The sequence below is a fragment of the Balaenoptera acutorostrata genome, chromosome 13 (genome assembly GCF_949987535.1).
Source record: "Balaenoptera acutorostrata chromosome 13, mBalAcu1.1, whole genome shotgun sequence".
NCBI lineage: Eukaryota > Metazoa > Chordata > Mammalia > Artiodactyla > Balaenopteridae > Balaenoptera > Balaenoptera acutorostrata.
Genome location: NC_080076.1, coordinates 7,563,009 through 7,587,053, shown reverse-complemented (window position 1 = coordinate 7,587,053; position 24,045 = coordinate 7,563,009). Strand labels below are relative to the sequence as shown.

The window sequence follows — 24,045 nt, the reverse complement described above, 5'->3', positions numbered from 1 at the left end:
AAAATATGAGTGAGAAAAAGTCCAATGATTATTTTTGTATAGACCTAAAATACTAAAGACGTGTTTCTGGCAATAACATTTCCTAGACTTAAACCACCATCTTTGCCTTTGAATTCATGCAGGAAAATCAGTCAGTAGTACAACACCCAAAATTTCTCTTATAACTTAGTGATGCTGAAACCAACAGAGTGAGGAATGTGGTCAAAATTTTAGAGACATATAAATATGCTCACGTTGATGCACTTAAATGTGTGTTCTGCTTATTTTAAGATATTAAGACAGTTAAAGAGCTAACATCCATGTGTAAGGTATCAGGAATTGAAAGTGAATATACAAATAACTTTAATATGTACTAGAATGCTAGGCATCTAATACAAGAAAAATAATATGCTTAATATTAGCACAAAATGTGAAAGGATCATTTCAATGTTACAAAATAGAAAATATTGAAATCAACTTATATCAGTTCAAAAGGAATAGAAAAAATCAATCTTATTTAAAAGAGAATAATTTAATTACTCTGTTTTCCTGAAAAGGAAAGTAGCACTTTAATTTATGTATTGGAATTCCACTAGGAGTTCTGTATCTAAACATTACTTGGTAATTTTCATCTATTGTTGAAATATTAAACTTTTCTTTTTTTCCAAAATGTCCAATAATTGTTCCATTAATCAAGGAATAAAATGCATAAGGCAAATGATCCCTTCCTTTCTCTCCACATTGAAAACAGAACAGAAATTGCTTCTTTTTCAGTGATTTTTCTAAATCTAGGTAATGAATATTTTTTGGTATCATTGTTGATCATACTAGCCTATATTTTAAAGAATTATGGAATATATATCATACAAATAAAATCAATTTGTTAGTGGTAAATTACACAAAACATATTTCACTGTGGAAAGTTTAATGTTAATTTCAGATGCCCTTGCTATGAATTTATTTATTTCTCTCCCCTTCCCTCAGCCCATCAAAACAAACTCTGTGTTAATTACAAATTTAGCTCTGGCTCGGTACTGACCATGCTTCGCATCTGCTTGTAGTGAGCGCCCCAGGACTATAAAATTAATGGAATAGAACACTGTTCAGGTTCGGTGCCGATCACTTTTAAAATAAACATCTTTTAACTAAAGTGAACACTGTGTCAATATACGTATTTGATTTAGAAAATAATTTTTAAAATTAGAAAAAATTCTTGGTTTAGTTTCTGTAATGGTCTAACATTACCCAACTCCATTATCCCCTTCAGATCGATCAGTTCCATTGTGGATGGCACTTAATTAAATAAGATAATGCATGTTCTTGTTAATATGAATGGTCTTCCCTATCTCTTAAGAGAAGTTCACACAGTAAAAAAAATGGTTGCATTAAATAATATTTTTCAGGCTGGTGAATAGAAAAGATATTTAAAGTATAATTTTTTCCAAATAATTATTGTGCTATAATACTTAGTTAACTTCACAAATTGACAAATTAAGATTCTACTTTTGCTCTCTTACCTTCCTTTATGAAATAAACAAAAGGTCTTATGATTCGTAGATAAGCTGGTCATGTTTATTATATTTATCTTTATAAAAACAAATTTTTCCCTTTTTTAATATAAAAATATTTGGATACAATCCACAATATCACATAATCCATAAAAGCAAAGATGTTCATAAAAAAGAAAGTCCCAAAATAATTTGTTCTGAATGTTATTACCTAATGTCGTGTCACATTTTCTACCAGATGTGGGTATCAGACAATGAATAAACTCTCTGCGTTAGAGTCCTAACTTTGAAGAATAAATTCCAAAATAAGAAAGAAACTAGGAATGTAACCACATCTAGAATTTTTTCTTAGTACACTGATTAGGACGCTTTGTTTCTTACACACACAGTAGACATGGATGGGGGCTTCCCTGGTGGCGCAGTGGTTACGAATCCGCCTGCCAATGCAGGGGACACGGGTTCGAGCCCTGGTCTGGGAAGATCCCACATGCCGCGGAGCAACTAGGCCCGTGAGCCACAACTACTGAGCCTGCGCGTCTGGAGCCTGTGCTCCGCAACAAGAGAGGCCGCGATGGTGAGAGGCCCGCGCACCGCGATGAAGAGTGGTCCCCGCTTGCCACAACTAGAGAAAGCCCTCACACAGAAACGAAGACCCAACACAGCCATAAATAAATAAAAAAATTTAAAAAGAGATGGATGACATAATAAGTTTCAAATATGTGGGAAAAAATTCTGTAAGAAGAATATGGAAAATGTTCCTGTGATTGCAAGGAATGTCACAATCAGAAATGTGTTCACATGGAGGGATTTTTATTGGCCCAATAAAAGAAGGTCTTTACCTTCCACTGATAAAACATGGAATGAAAGGATGCTGCTTCCTAGGAGTAGTTTAAAAAAAGAAGAAATAGGGCTTCCCTGGTGGCGCAGTGGTTGAGAATCTGCCTGCTAATGCAGGGGACGCGGGTTCGAGCCCTGGTCTGGGAAGATCCCACATGCCACGGAGCAGCTGGGCCCGTGAGCCACAACTACTGAGCCTTCGCGTCTGGAGCCTGTGCCCCGCGACGGGAGGGGCAGCGATAGTGAAAGGCCCGCGCACCGCGATGAAGAGCGGTCCCTGCACCGCGATGAAGAGTGGCCCCCGCTTGCCGTAACTGGAGAAAGCCCTCACACGAACCGAAGACCCAATACAGCCAAAAATAAAGAAATAAATAAATAAAGTAGCTATAAAAAAAAAAAAAAATTCTCCCTTCTAAAAAAAAAAAAAAAAACTGTAAAAAAAAAAAAAAAAAAAAAAAGAAGAAATAACACCCATTTTCTGACAAATTTAGACATGTATAAACTAAAGAAAAACAAGGCAAGAGAGAAAGAATGGGATTAATACAGATAAATGAAATGTACAGATCATTTCAAATGTATAAGTTAATGATTTTTAAAATATTTTTGAAAAACCTAATAACATATAATAGTTTGAGAAATATGAAAAATAGCTAATTTGAATTTAATTTTAATTTCCAAATCTTAGCTTCTGTGAGGATGCTAATGGCCTCAAATCAGGCATCCAGACTGATGTTAATTAATTATGTTCTCCAAGAGAATACAATCTCACAGTGCTATTTATAAGATATTTTAGAAAGTAATGAGGCTCTGAAGTAAGAGTTGAAATGGTGTTAATAGAGAGATAAATAACAGAAAGTATTTGAACATCTAATGTACATATGGGAAGATAAAAGAATTGTTGTGTAAATATGTGAGGGTTTTTACCAGAGAAGCAGAGCCACTATATATGTATTCTTGATTATTCAAATATTGATATGTTATAAAGACTGACCTCACACAATCTTGGGAACTCTAGTTAGTTAGGCAGTCTCTGTAAGGCTGTAGTTTTTTCTGCCTGGTGTTTGGCCTTCAGTCTGCAGGGCCACAGGCAGAAAGGGAAGAAGGTATAAGGTTGGAGAACAGGAAAAGGAACTGTGTGCATGAACTTGAGCTGGAGCCCACAGAGACAGACTGGGGCCTGGCACGTTTCATCTTAGAGCTAAACACACACACCTGGCCCAGGCATCACAGACGTGAAAAGGAGGAGGTGGGTGGTGATGGCACAGATGCAGGGCTCAGGTACTGCTTACATCCACTGGGTGACCCAGCAGGTAAATAACACCAGGAGGGAGCTGCCACATTACCTGTGCCTCTCTACCGATCTTCTGAGCATAGGAGTAATATAAGTGCTACTTCACTTCCCCTTCTCAAATGTCACTGTAGCCCCCGCCCTAACCAGAAATATACAGGGATGAGAATTCCGGTAAACGTTGGCTAGCCCAGCCAAGTTAGCATACTGCCAGGCCACCAGAGGATGCTTAGGGATTATCCAGAAAATGAAATGACAGCATGGTTCTAAGATGTATGCTCCAATAAAACTCCTCCAAGCTACAAAGCTGAACTGCAGCCATTGAGAAGAGGTGCTGTATCACTCAAGAGTGCTGGCAAAACACAAGGCAGACCCAAAAGGTTTAACCAAACAAAGCATAAGTAAGGAAGAGTACACAGAGTGGTGAGCACAGATAAGGACTAACACGGGAAGATGACACCCAGGAACTAGCCACAGCGGGAAGTCCATTACCACCCAAAATGGCAAGCGGAGGGAACAGCCCCTGTGAGCGCGGGAGTGGTGGCTGAGAGGCATGTCTACAAGACCTAGAGCCAAGGAAGGCAGCCTCTGTCCAAACTCCAGCCCTGCTAGGATGGACCAGAGGAACAAGCACCGGAATTCTCTCTGCTCCGGGTCTCCACTCATTCTCTTTCTTAACGTTGCTAGACCTACTTGGACACCAAGGGGCAAGGAAGCCCAGGGGATGGGGCCATAGCGGTCAGCCTCCTACAGCAAGCGCAGACCAGAGAAGGGTGAGCATGGATTTGAGTGGAAAGGAGAACAAGCAGCTCAGGTGATCCGCCTAAACCAAAATGGCCTCTTTCATGAGCAAATACCTACATCTATATCTATACAGATATTTGCTTATCCTACTGAAGTTACAGTCCATAACAGACTTGTGCAAATATTACTAAGGTTGACAAATTCCTGGGAAATACTAAATTACTCAAAAGATGTTTGTTCCTAAGGGTGTGTTTCTCTACCATCATGGTGTTTCTTTTTTTTTTTTTAAGTTTAATTTTTATTTATTTATTTATTTATGGCTGTGTTGGGTCCTCGTTTCTGTGCGAGGGCTTTCTCTAGTTGTGGCAAGCGGGGGCCACGCTTCATCGCGGTGCGCGGGCCTCTCACTACCGCGGCCTCTCGTGTTGCGGAGCACAGGCTCCAGACGCGCAGGCTCAGTAGTTGTGGCTCACGGGCCTAGTTGCTCCGCGGCATGTGGGATCTTCCCAGACCAGGGCTCGAACCCATATCCGCTGCATTGGCAGGCAGATTCTCAACCACTGCGCCACCAGGGAAGCCCAATGGTGTTTCTTATTTGCTCTTTGATGTTGTGCCCCCTCGGGTACCAGGACACTTGCAGAGCCAGTGCAGACCCTCACGGTTGCCCCCTCCCCCTACTTGGTGCGAGTGTAAGTCACCGAATGTTGGGTCCCGCTACCTCTCCAAATCCCTCCACCCCTCACCCTCCACCACGTCAAACCAACGCGCCTCGCCCGCATTGCCGGGCAGTAGAGGCAGCATGTCTCCTGCCCGTGGGTCTGCTGCCTCTACCCAAGGCCAAGGGTATTGCAACTTCCGCTGAGGGACTCACTACGTACCTGGAAGGAGGGAGGGCAAGAGCGTCGTCCTGCCTGTCATCCAGGACGAGACCAGGCGCTGCCGGCCCAAGGCGAGCCACGCCCCAGGCCGGGGCGGTGCGCATGCGCTTCTGGCCCGGTCCCTGACTGAATCAGCGCTCAGGTGGGCCCCAGGCAGGGACCAGGCGGGGTGAGCAGGTGGGCCTGGAGCCGAGCTCATGGAGCAGGTGACTTAGAACCTGGCGGGAAGGCAGGGGAGCTGGGCTACGTGTGAGCTGAGGCTCCAAGCCCCCAGAGCATGCTCCGCTTAACAAAACTCAAATTCCGAAAGAAAGCCATTCAGAATTCCACCGCAGAGCATTAACCCACAAAGCATTAAACCCTCTGCCTGTGGGACGCCGAGCAGCAGCGCTGGTCCCAAGCCCATGAAGCGAGCCCACGGAGGGTTTTAGAGTATTTTTTTTTTCCTAGAAATTCTCTCAGGGATTTTAACCATGGTTCAAATGAAGCCAGTTTCCTGAAGCGATCTTGTGTGTCTGGAACATCTTGCAAAAATATTCATGAAGCGAGGCATAATTGTTGAATTGTTGAATGCCTTAGACCTTGAGGTAAAGTTTTTCTGTTCTTTTTTCTCCCCTAATTTGGTGATGGGGTTTTCTATTTATTAATTATTCATTAAGTGATGTTTTCTTATAATCTGGCTATATTTTCAGTAACAAGAAATTTTTAATACTGACGTAGGATGAAGAGAATTTTATTTTGAAAGACTCAGGATTCTTTGAACCCAGGGTAGCTTTGATAAGCAGTTAGAAGATATTTTACAGAGCTACAATTTTAATTCCCACTTCTAAAAAAACTCACTATTTTGCTTCTTTCTAGATGTTAAGATTTTGGATTTTTTATTCTTTCATTGATAAAGTGCATTACTACTCTTGGACAAATATTTGAATCTTTTTTTATAGAAACACGAAAAATAGAAGATCTTGTGCAAGCATTTCTACAACCTACCTGAGTTTCTCAAAGCTGAGCTATTGGTATCAATTAATTTAATTAGAACTGAATGTCAGTTTCAGTGTGTCTGTTTCCACTGATTTGATAAACTGAAAGGAACTGTCAAAATTTTTCCTAGTGTTCTTCGATTTTTAGTTAGTTTAAAAAATTAACAGGAAATCTCTGATCTTGCCTTATAAAGTATGAATTAGCGTAAAATAATTTGAATTTTTTTCTTTCCTCTCTTGGAAATTACTTAGGAAATAAGTAATAATAACTGTTACTTAGGAAATACTTCATTCTTGTAATTCAGTCTTGAATTACAAGATTGGATTATATATATATATATATATATATATATATATATCTCAGGTAATTGATTTAAAAGCCTCTGATGTAGGAGACTAAATGGTATAAATAAGATTAGAGAGGAAAATGCCTTTTGGATTCTTCTATACACATTTAAAATAAAACAAAATTAAAATTCAACCAAAATATTTTGAAACAGCGAGTCATTCTAAATGGGCAGCATTCATGTTAAAATATTTAATCAGAGTATTTCTGAAAATTAGCTGTTATTTAAACCTGCATTTGTATTTCTTAATTTTTACTACATGGATCCTCACCTCCTCTTTCAAAATAAGAAGGTACACTAAAGTGGATAATCAACAAGAAGCAGTAAATAAGTTTAGAAAATGTAAAGAGAATTTATTTCATCTCATAGAAAATGTCTGAGTTTTGTATTGCTTTACAAATGTGTTGGGGTAAAAGTTTTTGCCATGTTAAAGCTTTGAACTATGGGGCTTCCGTTACTTGTCAGGATGACAGAGCAGAAGTAAGATTGTTAAGGGTTATTTTGACCCTGCCCTCAAGAAGGCCCTGGGACAACCTGGGGGCCAACATAAGAAGAATCTTCTATTCAACTCTATCCTCATTTGCTCCCTCAACTTTCCGCTGTGTATGTCTGGCCTGGCCTCAACATTTCCAAAAGTTAAGTCTATTTCTCTGCACCAGCGAGAAATAAAGACTTAAATACACGCCAGCCACTTGCTGGGAATAAAATCTGTATCCCGCTCCCTCTCAAGCTTAGCAGCAACTAAGTTGAGAGATGTATCTGTGGCGGTGACCTGTCAGGGCTCCCAGTGAGTCCTCTGGAAAGGAGCGCTAATTAGTTGGACTGCTATTGTTTGCTGCACCATCCCAGGAGAATTGGTTCAAACAAAACTGAACCTGAAAATAGTCAGTGACAGAAGGAAGTCTGAGTCACACTGATGTTTCCTTAATAGCTCCCCAGGTCTTCTGTTGCTTTCTCTTTTCAAGTTAAATCCTGGAGGTGCCAGATTTTTCCTGAGTTTACGCACACTCACAAGTATTTTAAAGGGAGAGCCTGTGAGGAAACTATTCCCAGAGATCTGCAAAATTATTCATTGACTATTTTTTTTAATTATTTATTTATTTATTTATTTTTTGGCTGAGTCGGGTGTTAGTTGCGGCAGGTGGGATCTTCGTTGCGGCACTCTGGCTCTCTAGTTGAGGCGTGTGGCCTCAGCAGTTGTGGCACGCAGGGTTAGTTGCCCCGTGGCATGTGGGATCTTGGTTTCCCGACCAGAGATCAAACCTGCATCCCCTGCATTAGAAGGCGGATTCTTTACCACTGGACCACCGGGGAAGTCCCTCATTGACTATTTTTAACAGACGTTAGTTTGCTACTCTCATAAAGTACACACTATATGCTAATGAAAATATAATATTCAAATAGGTATTTATTGCTAGGCATTTATGTAGTTCCTTACGTAATGAAGAATTTTTTGCCAAGTGCTTTTCTTAAGTGAGTGCACGGCCTTTTCTACTTCTGGGTTTCATTTGAAGTCATACTTTTTCATGATGACCACCAAAGAGTAAGAAAGGGAGAGAGGAAAGAAGTGCACAGGTGGCTGACTTAGCATTTACCTTGCTGTGATCATTATTAATATATAACTACACGTTAACTCTCCTTTCCAGATATTCCCAGCTCCTTGTGATCAAAAGTTTAGCAGTGAGATGACATTGAAACCTGGTTTTTTCGTATAATTGTTGCATTACTTCTTCCCTACAAAATATGGTTACCATGGGAACGGCAAGGGGATAATCCTGATGTCAAGAGTAAAAAGAACACAGGGAGACAGATTAGAACAAGAACACGGTCAGGGTGTGCCTTTTTTCTTTTTTTTTTTTAAATGAGAACATGCGGTTAAGTAAGCAGTTTATATATTTTGAACCCTCACGAGTGGATGTTGAATGCTATTTTCTTAAAATGTTCATATTTCATTGGGTTATTTAAATTAAACATCCAGTCTATTACAAATTAAATTTTATAACCCAGGTTCATATGAATGGAGAAGGGAGGTAAATCAGGGTAAAAGAAATATATTCCTTCCACAAAAAATTTTTTTCAATGAAAAGAGTACAGAAGAATCTTTATTATAAAATATTCAGTCATTATCAGCTTCTGAATATGTTCAAATACATGCAAAGCCTTGATGGTTAAAAAATAATCAGTATTTTCTTCTCTAAAAAATAAAGTTTATTTAAAATTCTGAAAAAAATCATATAATACAATAGTATCATTGGGATATTCAGGTACCTCTTGGCCACTTAGAAATCCTATTCATCCCCATGGTGAACATCACACTTCACTTTCTTTCAGTGGCAGAGAGATTGTATGTAATGGTTAAGGAAGGGTGCTAAACCATATTATTAAACCAAAGAAACCCAGTTTCTTTGGGTCAAGGATTCAGAAACAGCTTAGCTGGGTGATTCTGGTTTGGGGTCTCTTATGAAGTTGCAATCAAGGTGTGGGCTGGGCTGCAGTCATTCAAAGGCTTGTCTGGGAGTAAGGTTCCCAATAAAGCTCACCCATGTGGTGCTTGTTTTGGGCAGGAGGTCTCTGTTCCTGCCCAACTTGGGCTTCTTCTCCTCGAGTTGCTTGAGTCTCCTCACAAGATGGCGATGGTTTAGCAAGAATCCCTCTGCCCTTCATGATTCCTCTTAGTAATTTTCCATCCACTGACCCCCTTCACCCTGCTTGTTATAAATAAATCCCTATAAATCCCTGGCTGTGTTTACTGTTTCCAGAGTTAAGCCTCATCACTTTCCACTATTGCTATAGTCTTGACCCTACCAAAATAAAGTCTTCTTGGCCTGCCATGCTTGGTTGGGGGGTGGTCTTGTCTCTTCTTTCTGCTGCTGGGTCAGGGCAGCTCTGGTCAAGCTATATTCTTCAGCATTTTCCTGTGAGAGTCTGACACCAGGTCTTCCACAGCTCAAATTCCAAGGGCATAGGTCAAACGCTCTGGTTTTCTTGAAGCTTTTCATTACTTGGCTTAAAATGGGGAGGAAACAACTCCTTCCCTCCCTCATTGGAGGATGGGACACACAGCCTCTTCTCTTCTGTACCCTGAAGTTAGGTAGATTGGCAAATTCAGGCAAAACAGGTTTTGAAGCCACTCCTTTTGCTAGCCTGGCATAGATTAGCCCTTAATGTCAGGGTATTTAGCACCTATGGTTCCCAATCTCCGCCAAAACTCAAGGTCAACGGGGCATGAAAATGGATCCTGTTGGAAAGCCATTCACTGGAAACACTTCTATGGCATGTACTGTTTCAAAAAGAGTGCCTTTTGGTCTCAAATTCTTTGCCAGCCAGTGCTAAGATGTGACTCAGGATAAGAAATGTATGCATTACCGATTCCAGATTTGTTCATTATTGTTTTGTGACAAGGCATTTGAATAACAGATATTTTTTCTTGCCCTAGGAGAAATCTCACACTTTTTAAATATGTCTGCTGTTAATTGAAGAGAGTAAAATTAGTTCAATATAAACTATAGGTGAATGGGGAAACACAGATGTGAAAAGTTAAAAATGATGCCAAGAATCAAGTAACAATGTGATAGCAATATATAGGTCACAGAGTAATAAACAACTGATGACGTCTAAAAGTGCTATTGCTTCTAGGGAGCTATTTGTGCTTTTTTTTTTTTTTTTTTCGGCAAAGTGTCTAACCGCTGCACCACCAGGGAATTCCCAATATTTGTTCTTTAATAACTCCAAATCTAAAGGAACAAAGCTCTAATATAGAATTTAATCCATGTCATAGAAGGTACAGTATTTTTTTCTTTTTTACAGATTGTCAGGTCTTCCTAATGCTTTAGAATCACAAACATGGGTAGAAGTTTACTTTTCTGTAAAATCCTACTTTGGATTTCTAGCTATTGAATGCAGAGAGTTATCTTGCTGTAGAGAAGGGTTCTTTAAGAAATGGGATTCTACCCAGCTAGAAGTCTCAAAGCGAGGGAAAGTAGTGATGGTATTTCAAGACCGCCCTGAACTTGGCCATAGGAGTTCTGACTCTCTGCCCATTAGGGAAGAATTCTGATTCCTTCTTCCATTGTTGGGTTAATTGTGAGGGTGGGGGTGTCTATCGTGTTATTCTCTACTACAGGACCTACGCATGCCATCAACTCCTCATAATAATGGCTATTTGCTAGATTTTTGTTTGCACTAAATCAACAGGGTTACCTTACAGAGTGAAAGACCCCCTAAGCAGTCAGCGGGGCTCTGGATCCTGGAAGCGGAAAGGGCAGGCATGAGTGAGGTATTTCTTTCAATTGTCTACAAGTAGGAATCTCTGATCCGAAATGGAGAATAATGGGGAGCTGAGCCTGTGAGGGACTCTTACCATGTAGGAATGATATTTTGCTGAAGTGCTGCCTTTCTCAGCAAAGAAACACGTACCCAAGTACCTTCTGCCAGGTCTTAAAAACCCTCAGAATCCCTTGTTCTGAGAGGTAGGCACCATTCCTTTGCTGTCAGCGTGTCCCCAGCGAGCAGAATCTAGCTGCTGATTGACATAGCCCAGACATTTTCCCTTAATAATTGTCAACTGAAGAAAATTGCGCAACCTAAAAGTTGAGAATTATATTTTATTTGGTGGCCTACTGAGGACTATAGCCTGAGGTTCAGCCTCTCAGATAGCTCTGAGGAACTGCAGCAAAGAGTTAAGGGAGGAGCCAGATATATAGGAGTTTTTGCTGCAAAAACCTGTAGTTGAACGTCAAAAGATTACTGCTAATCACACCGAAACACCCAGACATCCCAAGATACTGATTTTAGTGCCTTTCTGTATATGGGAAGATGCAAGTGGCTGGACACATTGAAATTATTCCTTTGATACGCATCTTAACTATCTAGGGGCAGTACCTTGTTTTTCTCCAACCTGAATTCCCCTCAGGGTGCACCGTCAGGGCTGCAGCTGTGGTGGAAGGCTTGATGGTGGGTAACGTTCATTGTTTATTGAAGGGGCAGGCAACATTTTTTTGTCCACATAATTCTGCTCTGGAGATCAGGTATTTGTCACTTCCCAAAGGACAAACCAGCCACCCCTATATCTTAAAGTGAATCTTGTTTTAAACAAAATATTAAATAATTAATTAATTTTTGGCTGCGTTGGGTCTTCGTTGCTGCACGCAGGCTTTCTCTAGTTTCGGCCAGCGGGGGCTACTCTTCGGTGCGGTGCACAGGCTTCTCATTGCGGTGGCTTGTCTTCATTGCAGAGCATGGGTTCTAGGTGCATGGGCTCAGTAGTGTGGCACACAGGCTTAGCTGCTCTCCGGCATGTGGGATCTTCCTGGACCAGGGCTTGAACCCGTGTCCCCTGCATTGGCAGGCGGATTCTTAACCACTTCGCCACCGGGGAAGTCCTCAAAGTGCACCTTTAAGGACTATTCTCAGATGGATGGAGAGAGGAATGAAATATTCATATTTATTTATCAAAGATGTCTTGAGTCCCTATTGTATGAAAAAATCTCATTCAAGGTACTAGTAGCATAATACGAAGATGAATAAGACAAAGTATCTGCATTCAAAGGAGAAGAGAGAAGAATTGTTGCAATTCAGGGTAGAGTATGACCTGTGCTGTAAAACCCAAGGTGGGGTTTCTATATAGAGTGACATCGTTTCTGACGGGGTGGATCTGAACATTGACTGATGATGAGTAAGGTTTTCAATATATAGAAATAATCAGAGGGTGTGTGTGTGTGTGTGTGTGTGTGTGGTGGGGGGTGGTGAGATGGAAGAACATTCTAGGCAGAGAGAAAAGCACGAGCTAAGGCACAGGGTGGGGACTGTCTGGAGATGGTGTTACCCAGCTTGGCCGGGCAAAGTGTGATATGAGGAAACAGTGGACTGCGGGGCTGGAGAAATGGGTTGGGTCCAACTCTCTCTTTGAATGCCAAGTAACTGAGTCACTCTTTTGTACCTTATGGGGGAGGCAGGGTGAACACGGAATTTATTTTCTGAACAGGAACAACTTTGGGATGAAAGGTGGCACTATTCACATTTGTGCCGGAACAATAGTTATAACCTGGTACTGTCCTGGGCAAACTGGGACCATGGTGACTCTAGTAATTGGGGAACTCTATAAGGAGGACCTTTGATTGGGAGGAGACTTCAGTGACTTCATTCCAGAGAACAGGCCCTCCGGGTGGGTGGATGGGAGGGGTGGGGACGGAGGGGCGGGCAGGCCTAGGACTCCTGCACTAGTTCCCTGTGGCTGCCACAACAAAGCATCACAAGCTGGGTGTTTAACCCAATAGAAATATCTCCTTTCCTGGTCCTGGAGGCTACAAGTACAACATCAGGGTGTGGGTAGGGCCATGCTCTCCCTGAAGGCTGTAGGGGAGGATCCTTCCTTGCCTGTTCCACCTCCAGGTGTTGGCAGCAGAGCTGGCAATCCTTGGCTAGTGGTCACATCACTGCCATCTCTGCCTTCCTGGGGTTCTCCCTGATCGTCTTTACACGGTCTTCCCTCTGCACGCCTGTCTCTGTGTCTGTTCTCCTCTTATAAAGACAACAATCAAATTGGAGGAAGGGCCCACCCTACTCCACTATGACCAACTTAACAACATTTGTGAAGACCCCACTTTCAAACAAGGTCACACTCTGAGATTCCAGGAAGGACATGAATCTCTGGGGGACACTCTTCAAGCCAGTACAAGTACCAAACAGGGAACCTCGAATGAGTGGAGGACTTCTCCTGATCCTCAAAGGCAGGAAGGCAGGAGGCAGCAGAATGGCAGCGGGAAGGTGAGAGGGATGTTGAGAGTGTGGAGGGTTGCTCACTTGGACAGCTTTCCCGCAGGGGCCTAGAGGGTGCTTTTAGCACCGAGGATGTACGTGAAATCTCAGGACAAGGTTGGAAGGCTGCCTGCCGTATCCCATCCTGCTTCCACCCAGTTTTCTCCAGTCTGAGCTCCTCTTTTTCCCTCTTCTGGAAGAAGGAAGACGTTTAATACTAGAAATCAAACCAGACTTGAAATTGGGAGATGGCAGTTCAAGTCATGACTCAACTATTTTTAACTTTGTTGCTTGGGCAAGTCAGGTGATTTCTGAGTCTGTTTCCTCCTCCATAAAATGAAGATGCTGAGGATGATCCAGAAAGTTCTTTCTGGCTCTACAAGCTGTGACTTTAGGAGGAAGAGGTAGAACTATGCTCTTCTGCCCCTGTTAAGGGGATAGACTTTCAATAGGACCCTTTGCCATCACCATCTTTTTTTTTTTTTAATTTATTTTATTTTTGGCTGCATTAGGTTCTTCGTTGCTGCGCAAGGGCTTTCTCTAGTTGCAGCGAGCAGTTACTACTCTTCGTTGCAGTGCGCGGGCTTCTCATTGCGGTGGCTGCTGTTGTTGTGGAGCACAGGCTCTAGGTGCACAGGTTTCAGTAGTTGTGGCTCGTGGGTTCTAGAGCACAGGCTCAGTAGTTGTGGCGCATGGGCTTAGTTGCTCCGCGGCATGTGGGATCTTCCCGGACCAGGGCTCGAACCCATGTCCCCTGCATTAGCAGGTGGATTCTTAACCACTGTGCCACCAGGGAAGCCCACCATCTTTCAGCAAGTGTATCTATCAGACAGTGTTGTCTGCAGCCAAAGTATTGGAATTCAGCCAAGCATGGAGATTTTAATGGTATATTTAGCCACTAGTATCTCTACACTAAAGTTGTTATATTATTCATATAGTTATCACTATTATTTTAATTTAGTGGTTAAGAGGTCATATTGTGGAGTCAGAGAGATCTAAGTCTGAATTCCAGCTCTGCCCTACAGTAGCTGTGTGACTTTGATAAAGTTATTTACTACATATACACAAGAAGCCACAGTTTCCTCACCTGTAATGTGGGGATGATGATAATACTGACCTTACAAATAGATTATTGTTCAAATAAAGTAGATAATATACACCAAAAAATATTTAAATGCCTTGCCTGTAAACTATACATTACCTAGTAATAACAATCATTATGGACCAGGTTTTGTGCATTATCTCAAGTAATCTTCACAACTATTTAATATACTTAATATCAAAATATCAAAACCCCCTCCCCCACTCCCCCCCCCCCCTTCAAAGACATTGAAGTTACAACTGAGAAACTTAAGGTCACATAACTATATGAATTGTCAAAGCTGAGATGCCAGACCAGCTCTGCCAGACTCAGAAGCCCGTGTCTTGATCCTGTCTCCTAGAAGAGTCAGCTCAGCCCACTGCTAGCTTAGTGCTTATCAAGCCCTGCTGATGGCCCCCAGCTGGCCTTCTTTAGATCATATAAGGAGACACCAGCCCCCTGATACTCCAATCTGTCCCATGTCTTTTCCTTCTGAAGGGCTTACAACAAGAGGGGTGGGTTGAAAAGTTTGCTTTTCTAATTACCACTTACAATTATCACTGAGCTCTCTGACCATTCTATTTCAGTCAACTAACTGTGATTAGTTAACTGTGATCATTAACTGTGATTAGATATTTGAGAATTGAGTTGTATCTAAATCAGGGTAACAATAATGGTAGGGGTTGAGTAATAAATTCAACTAAGAACTGAAGATGACAGAAGGTCTGGTGAATCACATATAACAAATGACATCAACCTTATATATACTATTCAGTCATACCAACCAATTGAATCACCTGACAATCCAATTTTTAAATTATTAATCATTTTGTGTTTAGATGAGAATTATATATTCAACATTTATAGGAATTAAGATCAATTACTTGCACTTTTTTAAAGCTAACAGCTTAACTGCGGTATAATTCAGCTACAAATTCACCTTGGAACAACTTTAAGACTTTTTTCCCTAGCCTTGTTTCCTCCTTAAAAGGTCCATAGTATTCAAGAAATACAAGTTTTAAAGCCAACAATTATTAAGTTAGATTTTTTTTTTTCCCAACAAAAGGTTTCACATATTTATTACTGAGCTACACAGTGAGCAGTGGTGAGGAAAGATCAAGAAAAGAGGAGAGAGCCATTCCATGTCTCCCATCAAACACAGGAAGCTGTTCCAGACACTAGTGATGTTCTGATATGGTAAGACGCAATTGACCTTGATAGCGTAAATGTGTGCCACTTCATATGTGAGGCTCCTTAGAGACCCAGCTTGGTTCTTCTCCAGTGCCTTCTCTTGGAGTTGTACCTGATTTTATTACCAGTTTTAATTGGAATCCACTGGAGAATGGGACGATTCTGCTTTTGTTTCTTGGCCAGGAATCGCTTGATCCTGAAGTGTTGTGAGAAGACATGACGAGGAGCAAATTCACAGCACATAGGATGGCGGACAAGAGAAAACAGCTTAAGTTAGATTTTAATGATGCTTATCTTTAATCACTTTTCTTGGATGAAAAGAGAAATAAAAATGTTCCTGTTGCTTCTCATTGGCAAAAATCCAGTTTGCTGTTATTGCTATATGTTGGGACGGTTCAGCCAGTTTCCAAAGAAATAAGTCAAGTCACCAACACGCAACTTTACGTCACACTACCTTGGAATTCAGCGGCGCAAACAATAGTGAACTATTCCTGCATAAAACCCCACTAACAAGGACTAAATGGAAAAGCAGATGGCTTGAAACAAGGAATAAGTTTTCTTTTAATAAGCACATTCTACGGTTAAGCTAGACAAGGTGTGGGGAAGGGCTTCCCTCCCCGGCCCTGCTCCGGCGCGCGTGCTCGCCCGTCCCTCCCTCCCCGCGGGGACCGGGCCCGGGTCACCGCGCCAGGTGAGCGGACCTCGGCCGCGTGGAGGCCGCCGCCCGACCGCAGGGACAAGGGCAGAGCCGGCGGCCGAGGGCCGAGGACATCTTCCTTTCCGCGTCGGCCCGGCCGCCGAGGAGGGGAGGCTGCAAAGGCAGAGGCAGTACCGGACAAGCAGCCGGGCCAGCGGGCGCGGGCGGGGCGCGCCGGGCGGGCAGATGCCGGGACTCCGACTCCAGCGGGGGACCGGCCCCGCGGCGCCCCCGGCCCCGCCCCGCGCGCCCCCACCCCCGCCCCCGCCGGCCCGCCCCCCGCGCCGACGCCCGCCGGCGCCGCGGGCCGAGTGGTGGGCGCGGAGCGGCCGGCTCGGCTCCTCGGCTGCGGCTCCAGCTCGGGCCGGCGCCCGGCGCGCCCCTCCTGGAGGAGGAGGAGGAGGAGGAGGAGGAGGAAGGAGGCGGGAGGAGGAGTTGCGGGAAGGCGGGCCGAGCGCGGCAGTCGCGCCGGCGCTGGGCGAGGAAGCGGAGCGGGCGGCCGCCGGGTGAGCGTCTGCGGAGCCGAGTTGGAGGCTGGGTCCGGGCTCGGCTTCCCGCCCCCTCTCCTCGGGGGCCCGGGGAACCGGCCGCGGCGGTGCCCCTTCTCCTCCGGCCGGCCGGGCGGCTCCGGCGCGGAGGGGGTCGGGGAGGCCGCGCGGCGGGGAGCGGCGAGGGTCCCGGCGGCCTGAGGCCCTGCGCGCCTCCGCGGGTCCGCGGGCGGGGGCCGGGCCGGCGGGGAGCGGCGTCCGGGAAGCCGGGCAGGGGAGGGCCGAGGCCTGCTTCCGCCGCGCGCCGGCCGGACCCCTCGGCCTCTCGTCCGCCGCGCGCGCCGGGCCCGGGCCGCCGCCTTTGTTGCCCGCAGTCCGCCGGGGAGAGGCCGGGGCTCGGCAAGGCCTGGGGCGGCGGCGCGGGGCCTGCGCGCTCCGCAGCCCCTCGGCCGCGCTCGGACCCCCGGGCTGGAGGCCGGCGGCCGCAGGGCGGGCTGGGGGCCGCAGGCCGCGCCCGTGCTGTCCCCGGGGGGTCGCGTCGGGCCGAGACCCTGGTCTGTTCCGCGCGTGGAGGCGCCGCCGGACCCTCGCGGGCTCGCGCGGGCGTGGGGACTGGGGATGTCAAGCCGCCCCCGAGACGGGCCTTGATTTTCAGTTTGCTTCAGGTGTTGACAACTTCAGGTACACCTTTGTGGTTCATTCTGGGTCAGAACTACTGACATTTCTCGGGGGCAGGTCCTGGCGCAGAACTTGGAATGTGTGCGGTCGTCTGTAGGCCACCGTAACATTCAGTCGGAATGTGGAATTTGGGGTTGCCATCCATACTTTTTGGAATTCGGGGCCAGGTGGGAATATGTGGCAGAGCTCAGGCTTCCGGTAATGAAATATATAATGTTGAATTCAGTTCAGCAGATGTTTCTTGAACGTCTACCCCGGAAAAGGCGATATGCCGCTTTACTGGGTATGAAGACGGAGAACGTAGTAATCACAATTATAACGTGAATGGTTTCCGAATATGTTCTTCGTGGACCGTGTTCCTTGGAATAAAGATCTATGTGTATTCAAGCAAAAGTAAACTGCCATCTACTTCAAGATGAAATAAATGTCTGAGGTTTTCTCAACCATAGTAGGTGTACATTTATCCTGACTTTTTTTGTTAACCTAACAAATATCACAACATAAAATCTACTTAGCTTACTTGAATGAATGAATTTTAAGTGGACTGTTTAGTGCTGTGGGGAATCAGTTTTGTTTAGAAACACGAACGGCGGTTGTTTATCAAGTTTCACAGAGAAAACCCAAAAACATAGCCTGTGATCCGTTCCCCATGCTTTCTTATTTATTTCTCAGTGCCGCATCAGGTAGCATGGATATGGTAAGTTTCGGAAGCCATTCCAGAATATACGGAACAGAATATATGGCCTCAACCCTCTGGTTCCGCCATTGTCCCTAATGTTTCCTTGTTGCCTTTGGGGAAGCTGGCCCACTGACCTTGGGCTTAACTAGGATACTTAGAAGAACTCACCTGTGACTTGGCAAGTGCTTTCCACTGGTCTGGGTACGATCACCCAGATTATTCACCTGAACCTTTACCCTTTTTAGAGCTCCCTTCATCTCTTCTGAAACATGTTTTCCTTTTTTTTTTTTTATGATCTTTAAATACCTCCTGAATTGATGGGAAGTACATGGCACTGCCCCTTTCCCTTCTTTTAGTGGGAAGATGGGCAGGCCTTAAACACGGCCTCTGCAGGACCCAGGGGCACACTCTTGGTGTCACCTGGCACCCTCCCCATAGCACCTTGCAGGGAGTGGCAGAGAAAGGGTTTGGGTGCCACTGACCTGGGCTGCAGCCAGCCTGGGGCTGTGCCAGGACCTGGGAGGGAAACTCAGCTGTACTGAATGGATTCCTACTCATCTCATGGTCCTGAGTGCTCCTTTAAAAAAAAAAAAAAAAAATTTTATTTATTTATCTATTTGGTTGCACCGGGTCTTAGTTGCAGCACGCGGGCTCCTTAGTGGCAACACGCGAACTCTTAGTTGTGGCATGCACGTGGGATCTAGTTTCCTGACCAGGGATTGAACCCGGGCCCCCTGCACTGGGAGCACAGAGCCTTAACCACTGTGCAACCAGGGAAGTCCCTGAGTGCTCCTTTAATGGCCCTCTTCTTAGGGAACAGAAGGAAGCATCTTCTTAAGCCTGTCTTGTTGGGTAATGTCACTCTTCAGAGAAGACTCTGGTAGTTTTCTCCACTGTGGTCAGTTTTCAGGAAACTTTTGTGTTACTAACATTATCTTTTATTTTGTTCATAGAAGTGCCTGTGTGATCTTATTTAAAAGTCATAACATACTCCAGAAAAGGGAACTGTTACGCCCGTTTCTGAATTTGTGGCAGTTACTGTTACCACTCGCTTAAAAATACGCAGTCATGGGGCTTCCCTGGTGGCGCAGTGGTTGAGGGTCTGCCTGCCGATGCAGGGGACACGGGTTCGAGCCCTGGTCTGGGAGGATCCCACATGCCGCGGAGCGGCTGGGCCCGTGAGCCACAATTACTGAGCCTGCGCGTCTGGAGCCTGTGCTCCGCAGCAGGAGAGGCCGCGATAGTGAGAGGCCCGCGCACCATGATGAAGAGTGGCCCCTGCTTGCCACAACTAGGGAAGGCCCTCGCGCAGAAACGAAGACCCAACACAGCCATAAAGAAAATAAAAATAAAAATAAAAATAAAAAAATAAAAATACGCAGTCATGCAAAATGGATCGGTGCACACGCACATACACACACAAATATACTGAAGTATGAGGTCAAATACTCCACGTTATTTATAATCTCGAATAACTAATGGGTGTGTATGCATCTATTTTGATACTTAAAAAGGGTAGGTAGGTAAATGACCTAGAGTTAAAAAGATCACCTTTTGCTGTTTTCCGCTTGTTGCATTTTATGGGAAATGAAGATTGTCTATTTCAGTTCTCTGTCCTCATCCCTGACCTCTTCCACTTTTGGAAATGACACATCTGTGGCGCCTGGGTAATTTTGTGAAATTATTGCTTTTGCAAGGGAGAAATTTATAATATTAGTATGTGTCATAAAAAGGGGAAACTTTCTGGTATGACGAGCTTGATTGAAAGAGTTGTCCAGGTAGAGAAAGAGAGAAACAGCAGTGGGATATGTTTTAAAGTGTATTGAGAGTGAAATTGTCATTAATATTTTTATGGTTAATTTATTATGCTGCACAACATGTTGGTTTAGCTAGTAAGTAGGGAAGGCTTTTGGACTGAGGGCACATTTTACCTTAAACTAACTTCAGAGTCATCTTTGATGATTCATACAGATGTTACGTTTTACTTTGTTGTGACGTTTGTTCTGGATGACCGTTGGTCTCGTTAATGTTTGAAGAATAGACAGATAAAGTCATTTAAGACTTCCATTCTCCCTTTGCACACAGAGGACGTTTTAGAGGTGTTAGATCTTTAGGGAAGAGTGTACATTACTAGCTTTGTGACCTTGAACCCATTATATAACCCCTCTGAGTCTTATTCCTCCTGTGGGGCTAAGGTGGGGATAATCTATCTGTCAGAGTTACTGTGAATACATATATATTTTGTTTAAAGTAAAATCCAAACTCTTGCCATCGACCACAAGACTTCTGCCTGGCTCTTTAGCGCGTTTTGAACCACCCTCTCTCTGCCTTAGCACAAAGGTGTGGTCTAGCCTTTCTGTTCCTCAACATTCCAGGCTGCTTCTGGCCTCCTCCCCTTTGACACTTTTCCTAGACTGCTCTTCAGTGGCTCCCCCTGTGGTTGGTTCATTCTCAGGGTCACCATCTCCGAGAAGCCTTCCCTGACCACCCTTCCTTCCAGCTCCTTCAGTAATCCCATTTTATCAATTCGTATGTTTCTGATACAACATTCATCAGCAAGTTCCTTGTGGAGGGCATGGGCTGTGGTCTTTCTCCTTTGTCTCCCTCACACATGGCAGGGAGCCTGGCCACTGAGTGGGGACGTGGTGTACAGAAAGCGCCTGCAGCTTTTACACGGTTGTCTGCACGTTAAAGGCAGAGATGTGCTGGCTGGATCTTAGACATCCGTTGGGTTTTTTGTGTTTCTGATTTATCCCTGGCCGAGTTGATCTGCTCAGCTGAATAAATCATAGCACCGATAAGGCCGAAGTTCTTGAAACTACATGGCCCCAAATCCCCACCCAGGGAGAACTGCATCTTCTTGTAGAACCGCGATGTGTGTCTGAATTCACCCACATACTCCACTGGCTGGTCGTGAAGATGCACAGGCCTCTTGTCGCTTCTGGAAGCACGGTTAACTGGAGTGTGAGGAGAGTAACGGCCCCAGAGCACATTTCCCTTGATGTTGCCTTACAGAGCTTAGTAAGGTAAAACTTCAGTTGTCTGGAACCTCTGGCACCCTCAGAATTAAGCAGGAAGGAAGAACTCGTTAGGAATTAGACAAGCCAGAGACCTGGGTGACTCTGACTGCAGCTGGTGAAGGCAGTCTCTCATAGGGTTGCAGATCGAAGTTTGAATTTCAGCACTGTGATTTTATAGGGTAGGTTTTTAAAATAAAATCAAAGTCTTATTTGTCTTATCTAAAATAATCATGGTGCCTTCCTCAACATTGGTGTAATAATTGAGATAATGCATGTAAATGTATGAGTTGAGTGCCTGGCCTATAACAGGTGCTAACAGTAACAATTAGTTTAAAAGGTACTGTGATTAGTTAAAAGGAGTATTCTGGTTAATCAGCAATATCTGCATAAGACTTGGTTTTTCTTGTTGAGGAAGCCCCGTGTGGGGAAGGGGTGTGAGACCAAAGAGACGAGAAAAATGGAAATAAAAGAGGAAGGAGAATGGGAGTCTGCAGAAGTATGACTGGTGCAGCTACTAGAATTGTGAGGATTGCACACGGGTGCAGTGTAAGCAGCGGTGGGTCGACTGGCTCTGGGTCACGGCGGTCAGGTGGTGGGAGATCTAGAACAGAACGGTACTGCGTGTGACCACCTGCCAGGCCCTGGGCGCTTGTTCTCCTACTGATTGTTTTAATATTGTCTTACCACTCTCAACAGCCATCACACTGAAATTTTTTCTTAAAATTATTAAAAGGGCATCACACTTGGAGACTATGTTTGGGGAGCGGTGGCTATCCCATTGTCCTTGGGAGCCGACTCTTGAGTAGTAGAGGAGAAGGAAAGAAGAAAAGACCACATCTCTCTGAAGGCCTGGGAGACCAAGTTTCCTGAGCATCAGTAAACCCTGCAAGCGTCGCTATGCCGTCCTGAAATCTTCCATCAGGTAAATTTGATCATGTGAAGAGGTGTCTGTCTGTATACAGCATGAGATTATATTTAATGTACACACTTGTGTTTAAAGTGTCTCTTTTAAGAAGGCAGAGGAATATATGGCTCCTATTAGATAAAATTTCTGTCAAAAACAATTTTAAGATGTTAATGTTACTCTTTAGAACTATTTAGAAAAGATGTATTCAGCATGTGCTCTAGATCACCTATTATTCAGTACTGCTTGCTGTTGTACTTAGAGTGATAGGCATTATTCTGGCCACACCAATGACACACTGGGTGGTGAAAGCAACAGGGTTAACACACTTTTAAAGTAAGATGAATTCTTACTGGTAGACTTGTTATTTCGTATGATTTTCCTTTTGTTTTGATGTTTATAATAAATAATGAAGGTGTTTGTTATTAAACCTGAGTTTCGGTTTTAAAGGAAATATCATCATCCCTCTGACAGTAGTCATTTTTGTCTGTTGACATTGCTTTTAAAGTAAAAAATATATATATATTTAGGGAATAACATTATTACCAAATATCACTGACTGTCAGAATATGTAAGCATGTACCAAGCATAGGATTGTATTAGGATTTAGTGGTTTTGTACATTGGCAGAACTACTGCCTTTTAGAATTAGAAGGAACCTTCTGATAACCTCACCCTTATGCAGATGATGAGGAATTGAGCCTAAGAGTGGTTACGTAATTTGCCCGAGTCACAAACCACATTGCTAACAGATTTTAGAATGCAGCTCTTTTCTTGCTATTGATGCAAGATGTTTTCATTTACTTCTGGTAGCCAGGAAATTTGGATTTCTGTCTTCATGGAGGACGTCACCATTGAGCTGACTCTTGGAGGGTGTTTGGGAAGAGCTACAGACGGCAAGGACAGTATCCCAAACAGGCTGAGCTGTAGGAGCTATACCGTCAGCCTAGAGATTCTTTTCTCTCCTCTCCTGAGTAGGGTTACCTATTTTCCATTTCTTGGTTTACTTCCTTGATTTGATGGAGCTTAACCTCCTAGTAGCTTCCTATTAAGGTGATGGGGTGTGTGTGTGTGTGGTGTGTTTGAGACCTTGCATGTCAGAAAATGTCTATGTTCTAAATATTTGCTTTATAGCCTGACTGTATAGAATTCTAGGTTACTGTTGTAGTCAGCATAGAATAGGTTATGCTGCAATGGCAGATTAACTCTGAAATCTCAGTGCGTAAATAAATGCTTATTGCTTGGTTTCACCAAGTCTGCCGGGGGCCTGGGGCTCCTCTGGCATCTTCCTGCAGTTCCCCATCGTATCACCCCATGGCTCCGGGTTACCACAGCAGGTGCAAAAGAGAGCTGACAGGTCACAAGCTGGCACTAAATATTTGGCCCAGAAGTGACACATGTCACTCGTGCTCCCACTGCATGGGCCAGAACCAGTCATATGGCCCTGCAGGGGTGCGGGGAAACGTGGGGTGCTCAGAAGAGTTGTTGACTATAAACGTGTGCCGCATTGGAAGCAGCCTTCCTCCTGGAATTTCGAAGACATTGCTCCACTAACTTCCAGCTTTCAGTGTTATCACTGTGTCAGTTGCCATCTCTTTCCCAATCATTTGTATGTAAATTTTTTCTCTTTCTGGAAGCTTTATTTATTTTTTTTTTTTTAAAGGATTTTCTTATTTATTTATTTATTTATTTATTTATTTTTGGCTGTGTTGGGTCTTCGGTTCGTGCGAGGGCTTTCTCCAGTTGCGGCAAGCGGGGGCCACTCTTCATCGCGGTGCGGGGACCGCTCTTCATCGCGGTGCGCGGGCCTTTCTCTATCGCGGCCCCTCCCGTCGCGGGGCACAGGCTCCAGACGCGCAGGCTCAGCAATTGTGGCTCACGGGCCCAGGTGCTCCGTGGCATGTGGGATCTTCCCAGACCAGGGCTCGAACCCGTGTCCCCTGCATTAGCAGGCAGATTCTCAACCACTGCGCCACCAGGGAAGCCCTCTGGAA

General features: G+C 44.3%; 1 protein-coding gene across 6 annotated transcripts in view; it reads left to right on the top strand.

The window, feature by feature from the left end:
* The first annotated feature begins 16,680 nt into the window (after positions 1-16,680).
* SOCS6 (suppressor of cytokine signaling 6) overlaps positions 16,681-24,045 on the top strand; it is a 35,368-nt gene continuing 28,003 nt past the window's right edge. For 2 of the 6 annotated variants that reach the window (XM_007189945.2, XM_057526968.1), the window contains exons 1-2: positions 17,498-17,897; positions 21,882-22,070. The gene's annotated coding sequence lies outside the window, so the exon portion shown is untranslated. The other 4 variants (XM_007189946.2, XM_057526967.1, XM_007189947.2 and 1 more) reach the window with 4 other exon arrangements.